A 12439-nucleotide genomic window follows, 5' to 3' on the forward strand; every position below is an offset into this window, starting at 1 on the left:
ATGACAAAACACGACTATAGTCACATTTATACTCTTTTTATTTACAACATATTGCGCAACTGCAGGGTCTTGAGATACATGCTAACTCGCAAACTAGAGAGCTAGCGACCTAAACGGTAGCCTTCAAGTTATTTCCTTTAAACTTAAATAGCCAAACACTTACCACTTCCACACGGATAGGGAGGATAACTATTAACAGTTATTTAACCTTTAACATGAACATTAATCAAACGTAATAATTTTTTCTGGGTACATGATACCATACAGCATCCATATCAAACTTGCGCGGGCCGCACTAACATTAAACTTTCATATCAAGGCGGGGGCCTCAAACTGGTGTCCTGCGGGCCACATTTGGCCCGCGGGCCGCGTGTTTGAGACCCCTGGTTTACATTCTGTTCCACAGATGGCGGTAATGCACACGTAAGCTGCTTGCCTTCAAGTTATTTCCTTTAAACTTAAATAGCCAAAAACTTACCACTTCCACACGGATAGGGAGTTAACATGAACATTAATCAAACTTAATAATTTTTTCTGGGTACATGATACCATACAGCATCCATATCAAACTTGCGCGGGCCGCACTAACATTAAACTTTCATATCAAGGCGGGGGCCTCAAACTAGTGTCCTAGTGCCCACATTTGGCCCGCATGTTTGAGACCCCTGCATTAGAACATAACTATAACTATCTCCATAGATATTTTTCCAGACATTCAAGATCAACTTACATTCGTGTGTTTCTTGCTTGAAACTGTCATTAATTTGCTGAAACATGGACTGACAGCCTCTCTCAAAAACAGGCAGCACGATGCTCTGGAAACTCGTGTCCTGTGGGCCACATTTGGCCCGCGGGCCGCGTGTTTGAGACCCCTGGTTTACATTCTGTTCCACAGATGCCGGTAATGCACACGTAAGCTGCTTGCCTTCAAGTTATTTCCTTTAAACTTAAATAGCCAAAAACTTACCACTTCCACACGGATAGGGAGGATAACTATTAACAGTTTTCTAAATATGGTGAAAATATGTTATTGTTATGGTGTTTTGAGCGTATTGAGTCCTGAAAAGCTTGTCCCGCTGTCTAACCGTGGTGGAATAAGCACAAGGCCAAGAGAAATCTCAAACACAAGCTGGAAATTTCACTCAGAGAGCGTCGCCGAACTTCTTTTCTTGTTCAGTCGGAGAGCCGAGCCTGTAATTATTATCAAGGTGAGCACAGCGGGGATTCTTCACACTTTTTGTATTGAACCCTTGAAGGATGTTGACATCCTCGCAGGCGCTGTGAGACCTCTTGGCCTTCAGAATTGGGCATGGAGCATTTAGCGTGGTTGCTATGGGACACAGAAATCACCATGGCAACTAGCCATGTTCTCAACTGGGGGTGGTGGGGGGGTGTAAATACACAACACCCACTCTTATTGCCCAATCACTTTTAATGCATATTCATAGTCACACACAACAGTCATCGGGGGGGACATGTTTTATATCTTTCGTCACCCGGTTCTCCATCTATTCATGCTTCCTTCTCTGGGGCCTTGACTGAATAATCATGACTGTGAGGCCATTTTGAAGGATGCAGCCCCCGCCTGCTCTCAGCAAGATTGTAATGGGCTCATAAGCGCCGCTGATTGAATTGATTGCCACAGTAGGAGTCTGCCCGCGATGTACAATGGGGTGGAATATGGAGAACGTGGAACATTAATCAACTCACACCAACAGACTGAAGCTTGTCACTTTATTTCAGGTACAGACCATAATGTACACACGGGGAAGTCATGAGCAGTAATTACAATGTTGTTTTATTCATACGTGTATAGGGTATAATGAACATATCAGCTCACGTTTAGTCTTTAGTACTCACCTTTATAGCTGTGGGATGTCTTTTATTTAAAATATATATTTCATATTTCAAAACCGAGACCACTGTTGTTTGGTCTAGAGAAGAAAAGACAGGAAGCTGAACTGGAGGTAGCAGAGATGACGATGCTGAGGTTCTCATTGGGAGTGACCAGGATGGATAGGATCAGGAATGAGTACATAAAAGGGACATGACATGTTAGAGGCCTTGGAGATAAAGTCAGAGGAGAGATAGTGAATATATTGGTGGAAGGATGCTGCGTTTAGAGCTGCCAGGATGAATGGATGGATTGATGGAGATAGATAGATAGACAGAGAGAGAGATAGAGATAGATATAGAGAGATAGATATAAATAGATACATAGAGAGAGAGAGAGAGAGAGAGAGAGAGAGAGAGAGAGAGAGAGAGAGAGAGAGAGAGAGAGAGAGAGAGAGAGAGATAGATAGATAGATAGATAGATAGATAGATAGATAGATAGATAGATAGATAGATAGATAGATAGATAGATAGATAGATAGATAGATAGATAGATAGATAGATAGATAGATAGATAGATAGATGCTAGATAGATAGATGATAGATGGAGAGAGGGAGAGAGAGATAGATAGATAGACAGACAGACAGACAGACAGACAGACAGACAGATAGACAGATAGACAGATAGACAGATAGATAGATAGATAGATAGATAGATAGATAGATAGATAGATAGATAGATAGATAGATAGATAGACAGATAGACAGATAGACAGATAGACAGATAGACAGATAGACAGATAGACAGATAGACAGATAGACAGATAGACAGATAGACAGATAGATAGATAGATAGATAGATAGATAGATAGATAGATAGATAGATAGATAGATAGATAGATAGATAGATAGATAGATAGATAGATAGATAGATAGATAGATAGATAGATAGATAGATAGATAGATAGATAGATAGATAGATAGATAGATAGATAGATAGATAGATAGACTGATGATAGATGGAGAGAGGGAGAGAGGGAGATAGATAGATAGATAGATAGATAGATAGATAGATAGATAGATAGATAGATAGATAGATATAGAGAGAGAGCGATAGAGAGAGATAGAGAGATAGATATAGAGAGAGAGAGAGAGAGAGAGAGAGGGAGGGAGAGAGAGAGAGAGAGGGAGGGAGAGGGAGAGGGAGAGGTAGAGGGAGAGAGAGAGAGAGAGAGAGATCGATAGATAGATAGATAGATAGATAGATAGATAGATAGATAGATAGATAGATAGATAGATAGATAGATAGATAGAGAGAGAGAGAGAGAGAGAGATCGATTGATAGAACAATTAAATTAAAAATTAAAAATTAAAAATTAAAAATTAAAAATTAAAAATTAAAAATTAAAAATTAAAAATTAAAAATTAAAAATTAAAAATTAAAAATTAAAAATTAAAAATTAAAAATTAAAAATTAAAAATAACATTAAACCATATTAGGAAAGCAGGAAGTGAACAAATGTAACAGTTACTGATTGTAAAAGTACCAGATGGAGGGGTAGGATTTAATAAGCTTTGCTTCTTCCTACTCCTTTTGGACATGTGGAACTGTGAACTGATTATGTGATGCATTCAATTGTAATCTGATGCATGTTCAAATGAAATAAAACCATTACCATTACCATGTTACGTGTTAGGAAGGATGTACGTATGAGGCCCAGTGAGGTAGACTGTGACTTGTTGTCAAGATGCAAACGTACAACAACAAAATCACTAGTCTTCCACAATGTGTCACACTTCATCACAGATTTTAGCACCAACCGCCGCCAGGTACACATTTATCATGTAACAAATATATTATATAAAGCGTATAAAGTGTCGAAGCATCAATAGCATCATGCTTGCACATTACACTCCACTCATGAATTATTGAGAGATAAAACAAGAGAAAGACACACACCTGTGTTTGCACCAAGCATCAAGGTGAGATGATATCTAACCTGCTGAGAAACAAAGCAATTTTGTTCAATTCATTCAGGAGCTTCACAGCCGCTAATAAGCGCCACGGCAAACCCAAATTCTTACCTCGGAGCAGATGCAAATCCTACAAGATGAGCTACAGCGTGGCGACAAGTACCGTATGTACACACGGCACCGCACACAGTTGTGTGGCGGAGCGTCTCTTTTAATAACAGAACACTAAAACACACAAGTTTAATCTTCCGGTATTGGTATCTAAAGGTCGAGCAATAAAGCTGGATCTCCGCAGGATAAGGAAGATAAAGGAGAGGGAGGGAAGGAATGAAGGCGAAAAGCGGGGATAAAAGGACGTACATGAGAAGAGAAAGTAAAGGACAGGAAGGATGAAAGGGAGTAAGAGCATAAGTGAAGTGAAAACATAAAAAAAATGAATATAAAGTAAACTAGAAGGTGCAAAAATGATTGCGATTTAACTGTTTTCATGTTGTTTTTTTGAGTCGAGACAACCGACGGCAACAATCTGGCGGTTCAGGCTGTGCTGTGAATGTCAAATATCCTGGAAATGAAATGGTAATGGCTTTTTTTTTATAAACAAACTCGGCTACTTCCTATTTCCTGTTAATAATTCAAGCATCATCTGACCTTGCTGTTGGTATATCGCTTTTTATTCTATACTTTAATAGCAGAAAAATGCACCACAATATTAGCCAATATTGCACTGCTACGTCATTATTTTTGATTTATTTTATTTTTATTTTTTTTAATTTTATTTAGGCAAATATATGAAACATTACAGTGCATTTCTTACATCAATCAAAATATAACTTTACATTATTTACATTTGTATTGTATGCTGAAGCAAAAGCTTATAAATGCCTACCCCTTTTTGCATAGTCTTGTTTTCCCCTGTTATTATTATCATTGTAATATTATTATTGTTATTATCATTATTGTTATAATTTTTAGCATTATTATTATTATTATCACCATTATTATAATCATCATTAATATTACCATTTTCATCATTATAGTTGTAACAATTTTTGGATTTTTTTTTATTGTTTAATTTTACAGACGGGCGGCATGGTGGTTGAGTGGTTAGCGCGCAGACCTCACAGCTAGGAGATCAGGGTTCAATCCCACCCTCGGCCATCTTTGTGTGGAATTTGCATGTTCTCCCCGTGCATGCGTGGGTTTTCTCCTGGTACTCCGGTTTCCTCCCACATTCGAAAAACATGCTAGGTTAATTAGCGACTCTAAATTGTCCATAGGTATGAATGTGAGTGTGAATGGTTGTTTGTCTATATGTGCCCTGTGATTGGCTGGCCACTAGTCCAGGGTGTATCCCACCTCTCGCCCGAAGACAGCTGGAAAAGCGGTAGAAAATGAATGAATGAATAAAACGTAAACACCAACATCACGTGATACCGACTTCCTCAAGTTTTTCTTTCACTTGTTGGAATAACTCTGTATTGCCAGTTTTTCCTTTGTCCAGTCTTGAAATTTAGTTTGAATCAAAAACAAACTTTCCGCAGCAGTTGTTAATGTAATCTCATTGTTAATGTAATGTTTTGTACAGGCACTGTTCAGGGCAGACTTGAGTTTGTACCAGGCAACTTGCGGGGCAACTAAGGGGTCCTCAGTAGGACTGGACTACAGCTAGCCATTCGGTACGTCACAAGGCGTTTGCTCTCGTACTGTATATGTCTGTCTGCGTTCGTGATGAAGGTAAGTTAATGGGCCGTTAACGATCGTTCGCGATCATTATTTATATGCAAATTAGTTGGCGAATACCGGCCATTGTTTTGTGTTCGCCAGTGTATTCTACTGACAGTTCAAGTGCTAGCTAACCTGTTGCCGCCCTTTCCAAATACAGTATATGTGTGTGTGTGTGTGTGTGTGTAAATTAGCATGTGCTGTTCTAAACTTGTGACTTGCATTTATGCTAATGTTCATTAAAAAACAACTCAAAACCCACCTGTTTAAATCCATTTTTAATGTCTAACTTTTTATACATGACTGTTGCGCCCCACCCCGCTTTTAGCCTTGTTTTAGCTCTGAATCAATGTTTGGAAGGCTGCACGGCGGAGCAGTGGTTAGCGCGCAGACCTTACAGCTAGGAGAGCCGAGTTCAATTCCACCCTCGGACATCTCTGTGTGGAGTTTGCATGTTCTCCCGGTTTCCTCCCACATTCCAAAAACATGCTAGGTTAATTGGTAATGGTAATGGTTTTATTTCATTTGAACATGCATCAAATTACAATTGAATGCATCACATAATCAGTTCACAGTTCCACATGTCCAAAAGGAGTAGGAAGAAGCAAAGCTTATTAAATCCTACCCCTCCATCTGGTACTTTTACAATCAGTAACTGTTACATTCACTTCCTGCTTTCATAATATAGTTGAAGTTTTTTTAAATTTAAATTAAATTTAATTAAAATTTTAATTAAATTGTTTTAAATTTTAATCAAATTGTTTTAAATTTACATTTTTTAATATTTACATTTTTTTAAAAATTTTTTGTATTTTATTTTGTCAATTTTTGATCTTGTCCATAGGTATGAATGTGAGTGTGAATGCTTGTTTGTCTATATGTGCCCTGTGATTGGCTGGCCACAAACCAGGGTGTACCCCGCCTCTTGCCCGAAGACAGCTGGGATAGGCTCCAGCACCCCTGCGACCCTCGTAAGGAAAAGCGGTAGAAAGTGAATGAATGAATTAATGTCTGGTTATTGTATTTTAATGCATCTTTTACTCTGTTTTTACTCAACTCTATTTTTATTTTTTTTTTCTCTACTGTAATGCGTCTTTGAGTGCTCTGAAAAGCGCTACATAAATAAAATGTATTATTATTTATTATTATTATTCATTACAGAAACCAGACCCATTAAGATATACGACTCACAAATTAATCTGTTGGATGGAAATTGGACTGTAAAGTAATAAAGTTCACACAGTTCTGCTACTGTGTCCGGACTCACTCTCTGACCAGGGTTCTGGTGTGGATGAGGTTCTCCAGTGCTGAACCTACCTAACACACATACAGTCCACTCTCCCTCACAGAAAATGTATGTATGGTCTTCATATATAATGTCTGTAGGTGTGCTGCTTATGGAAAAGGACCAAAAGTGACTTGTCCCTACTTCCCCCTCACACACACACAAGCACAGACAAGATGCAACAAAGGTCTGTGAAATTGTGACATTTGGAGGTAGATGAAATGACCGTCAAGGTCGGGGAGTGCTATGCTCTATATTTTATCGCTCGGCCATAAGAGCTCTTAAGACCTGAAAAGAACACACACCAATACGCATACGCCAGCATGAACACATACAGCTCTTTAGTCCCTGCTTCAATATCTTTCAATTCATATCTGCTCTCTTCTTGCTGAGCCTTTTTTTATACGCTTGTAGGCGAAGTACAACACACAACACAAGTCGAGTCTCAAACAAGCCCAAAACCCATCATAAAGCCGCTGTCCGATATTTCATAAAAGTAAATTCCTATGTCATTACTGCTGCATTGGAAAAATTCATATCGCAGAGAATGGATGGTGTCCACTAGGATCCACTAGCTGATTCTGGGTGAGAGGTGGGGTACTCCCTGGACTGGTCGCCAGCCAATCACAGGGCACATATAGACAAACAACCATTCACACTCACATTCATACCTATGGACAATTTGGAGTCGCTAATTAACCTAGCATGTTTTTGGAATGCGGGAGGAAACCACAGTATCCGGGGGAAAACCCACGGGGAGAACATGTGAACTGCACACAGAGATGACCGAGTGGGGAATCGAACAAAAATCTCTGAGCTGTGTGGCCTGCGCGCTAACCACTCCTACACTGTGCAGCCATGTTGTTATTTTGTTGCTTATCCTCACGAGGGTCACGGGGGTGCTGGAGCCTATCCCAGCTGTCTTTGGGTGAGAGGGTAGGAGTCAGCCAATCACAGGGCACATATAGACAAACAACCATTCACACTCACATTCATACCTATGGACAATTTGGAGTCGCCAATTAACCTAGCATGTTTTTGGAATGTGGGAGGAAAACGGAGTACCCGGAGAAAACCCACGGGGAGAACATGTGAACTGCACACAGAGATGCCTGAGCGGGGAATCAAACCTGAGTTTCTGAGCTGTGTGGCCTGCGTGTAAACCACTTACCACTGTGCATGCTGTTGTTTTTAATGTCATTATTATTTTTTTGTATTAATGTCATTTGGAGACATTCATTCATTTTCTACCGCTTATCCTCACGAGGGTCAGGGGGTGCTGGAGCCTATCCCAGCTGAGATGCCCGAGTGGGGAATCGAGCTTGAATCTCTGAGCTGTGTGGCCTGCGCGCGAACCACTTGTCCACTGTGCATGCTGTTATTTTTAATGTTATTATTATTTTTTGTATTAATGTCATTTGGAGACATTCATTCATTTTCTACCGCTTATCCTCACGAGCGTCACGGGGGTGCTGGAGCCTATCCCAGCTGAGATGCCCGAGTGGGAATCGAACTTGAGTCACTAATCACTAATCACTCATTGTAAACATGTGAGTCGACAATCTACATAAAAACTTTCAAGCATTGCCAAGTAAAAAAAAAAAAAAAAAATCTCCCGCTTCCCTTCTCCTATTAAAGTCAGACAGGCCTTGTTGTAGCCACAGCTTTACATCTACATCTTTATCACTCTGTTGTAAACACATGCAGCCTCCACGTTCTGGCGTTCCGAGTCTGTCTCCTTACAATGCCCTCATCAGAGGAGCTGTCAGAGCCAACAATACTGGGAGTGACAGCTTGTGCTGGCACCAAGTTTACGTTACTGGAGCCATTGATGCTCTCCGGGGTGCCGGCTGCCTGCTTTCGCTCACACAATGCCGGGCCAACAATGTGCTCGCATTGTACGGGTCGCAGAGCTGTAGAGGAGAGGGGACAGCGTTCAGCCAGCTAGAAGTTCATTAGACCAACACCGAGTTTCTTTCTGCGGTCTGTTTAAATACTCCTGTTTCCTGCCTGATGGACTGGTGGTCAGCCAATCACAGGGCACATATAGACAAACAACCATTCACACTCACATTCATACCTATGGACAATTTGGAGTCGCCAATTAACCTAGCATGTTTTTGGAATGTGGGAGGAAACCGGAGAAAACCCACACATGCACGGGGGAGAACATTTAAACTCCACACAGAGATGGCTGAGGGTGGAATTGAACTCGGGTCTTCTAGCTGTGAGGCCTGCGTGCTAACCACTCGTCCGGTGTGAAGCCGCTAACAAAACATCTGAAAAAAAAAACTGCAATAAAATTAGTTGTAGCTGTAGCAAGGTGTCACTACACCAGTAAAGTAGTTCTTCGAGGTAACAATAGTATTAATAATATTTTTATTAACAATAATAATAATAATCATTAATTCTTTCATTCATTCATTTTCTACCACTTATCCTCACAAGGGTCGCGGGGGGTGCTGGAGCCTATCCCAGCATACAGACAAACAACCATTCACGGTCACATTCATAGCTGTGAGGCCTGCATGCTAACCACTCGTCCAACGTGTAGCTGATTTATAACATTTCTTTTTTAATAACCCAAGTATTTTTTAATAGTATATAGTATATACATATAGTATATACATATAGTATAGTATAGACAAACAACCATTCACACTCACATTCATACCTATGGACAATTTGGAGTCGCCAATTAACCTAGCATGTTTTTGGAATGTGGGAGGAAACCGGAGTACCCGGAGAAAACCCACGGGGAGAACATGCGACCTCCACACAGAGATGCCAATCACAGGGCCCATCTAGACAAACAACCATTCACACTCACATTCATATGGACAATTTGGAGTCGCTAATTAACCTAGCATGTTTTTGGAATGTGGGAGGAAACCGGAGTACCCGGAGAAAACCCACAGGGAAAAAGTTCTTTCTGCGGTCTATTTAAATACTCCTGTTTCCTGCCTGATGAAGTGTGCCCTTCTCACCAGGATATATGACCTACACGGACTTCCAGGTTGTACATGCTTCCTTGTTAAAGCTATGAGCAAAAATGACACATTCAAATTGAGCTCCATATCTATCCTGCTTCTAATTTTCACCCGTGGTTCAAATAGCTCGTTTTGGTTGGTCCATAACGACCACGGTCACTGCATGTACTCGGAAATGACTATGACAAAAAACTCAAAAGGGTGAGAGTTTCTGACTATTATTTTTTCCAGCCTGGATCCAACAATTATTGGCTGCCTGCTGAATAGTTCTGTGTCATTACAGCCCGGCTAAATTATGCTCTTCACTTTATGAGGGAGGCCCTGTCACTCCAAAGAGCCGAAGAGGAGCATAACTAGAAGAAGACAGTCTGGTGTTCACAATGAAAAACTGACAAGTGTTCAAGGACATTTCTCTTCTGGTAATGTTCCGTATTAGACTAAACGTCAATTAGCTTGTCAAGGCTGGTTAGTGAAATGTATTCTTCATGCATTGGGGTGGGGTGACTCGTTTATCATGGTCCATCACGTCCTTTTGTGAGTCATTCTCCATATATATATAAGCGTCGTACAAATCACCTCATTAGAGATCTGTCCATGATGGAGTTGTATGGGTTGGATGATCTTGGATTTTTTTTTCTTACACAGGGTTAATATTCAACGTGAATATTCTCGTTCATGCAGGTCGTTGTATTGTTAAGGTATTCAATTCATCGCATCGGTTCGACTCTCATCTGAGAAGACTTAATGAATTCATGCACAGAAACTAGGTGGGACAGCTGTAGTCTGAGAGCTCGGTGCAATATCCAAACAGTGTTGTGTCAACAACCATCGCCGAGTGGGTGGAGTCCTAACAATCTGCATTTGACACCACTAAAGAGCCAACCGTTCCTGTCTGGATTGGATCTTCTTGAACCAAACTCTCATAATAGAGCTGTCCTATCTAGTCTGACGGACGCCCCTCCGGTCCTGTGTGAAACCCCGCTGCAAAGTGTATAAAATGCAGATGGAATGTTGCGGGAGGAAGGCATCTCTTTGCCCGCGCGGCAGAGCTTTGAAACCCGCTGCAAAGTGTATAAAAATAGACAAAGTGTCAACGGGGGTAAAGCCCGGAAGTCAGGCACGCCCCACTGGATGCCTAAAGCGCTCGCTGCCCGCGCGGCGGAGCTTTGAAACCCGTTGCAAAGTGTATAAAATGACGGCGAGCGGAGGGCGCTTGCTGCCCGCGCGGCGGAGCTTTGAAACCCGCTGCAAAGTATATAAAATGACGGCGGGTGGAGGGCGCTCGCTGCCCGTGCGGCAGAGCTTGGAAACCCGCCGCAAAGTGTATAAAATGACGGCGGGCAGAGGGCACTCGCTGCCTGCGCGGCGGAGCTTGGAAACCCGTTGCAAAGTGTATAAAATGACAGCGGGTGGAGGGCGCTCGCTACCCGCGCGGCGGAGCTTGGAAACCCGTTGCAAAGTGTATAAAATGACGGCGGGCGGAGGGTGCTCGCTGCCCGCGCGGCGGAGCTTGGAAACCCGCTGCAAAGTGTATAAAATGACGGCGGGTGGAGGGCACTCGCTGTCCGCGCGGCGGAGCTTGGAAACCCGCTGCAAAGTGTATATAAAATGGCGGAGGGCGCTCGCTGCCCGCGCGGCGGAGCTTGGAAACCCTTTGCAAAGTGTATAAAATGCCGTCGGACGTCTGCTGTTTGTGTCCCACCTAGTCTTTGACCATGACCTGATTCTGATTCAGTTCTACACAGCAGCTCTTGCATTTTATATGAAATCTATCCTCTCTCCATCAACTCATCACATCCTTTCTTTATGTAATTATTCTACAAATGAAAAAACGAGGCAATGATGATTGGTTTCTAAAGGAAAAACAACAAATTTGCAATTATAAAACAGGCTGCGTCTTTTAATATGAACTACAATAGTGTGTTCATTTGATTCCCCCCTCCCTTACCTTTTATGTTGACATGTGTTGAGCAAAAGTAATGAAAAAACCTACCTTGGAAGCTGACCCTCAAAAGGTTTTTTTTTTCTATTACGAGCTCACAATTGATTCTGGCATTACAAGAGAACATCATGTGACTGAGGGTAGATGAGTTCATCAGGAAAGGATTCGCCCAACCCGGCTTACGGGACTCGTAAAGAGAAATGCCAGAACGTCAGACGTGGCACAAGTAGCCTGGAGTAGTGGGGACAGAGGAGACATGACACAAACAAAAGACCGCCTTTCAATTTCCGCACGTCCGTACTTCTTACACTTAACATTTTCAAAGTAAGTGCCTTATCATTGAAAAGCATGGCGTCATGCTGGGTTGCTCGTAGCCAACATGTCGGGAATCGAACCATCCTCAAATCATTGCCGTTTTGGCTAGGAAAATAAGTGGGGACTAATGAATCATTGCAATTCACAATGGATGCCTCGCATGCTAAGTGAATAATAATAATAATAATAATAAACATGACTAAATGACTCAATAATCATAATCAACTCTCACTTTCGGGTGGCACGGCGGTCCAGTGGTTAGCGCGCAGACCTCACAGCTTGGAGACCAGGGTTCAATTCCACCCTCGGCCATCTCTGTGTGGAATTTGCATGTTCTCCCCGTTCTCTCTACTTTAATGGCAGAAAAATGAACCACAC

The 12439-nt window shown here is 41.7% G+C and overlaps 1 long non-coding RNA gene across 1 annotated transcript in view; it reads right to left on the minus strand.

Moving 5' to 3' along the window:
• Nucleotides 1-2671: 2671 nt before the first annotated feature.
• Nucleotides 2672-12439, minus strand: part of LOC131131400 (uncharacterized) — a 28078-nt gene continuing 18310 nt past the window's right edge. Inside the window, exon 5 of the long non-coding RNA XR_009130191.1 lies at nucleotides 2672-8727. This is a non-coding gene — a long non-coding RNA (uncharacterized LOC131131400). The remainder of the gene's footprint in view (nucleotides 8728-12439) is intronic.

Source organism: Doryrhamphus excisus, chromosome 6 (genome assembly GCF_030265055.1).
Source record: "Doryrhamphus excisus isolate RoL2022-K1 chromosome 6, RoL_Dexc_1.0, whole genome shotgun sequence".
In the NCBI taxonomy this organism is placed as follows: domain Eukaryota; kingdom Metazoa; phylum Chordata; class Actinopteri; order Syngnathiformes; family Syngnathidae; genus Doryrhamphus; species Doryrhamphus excisus.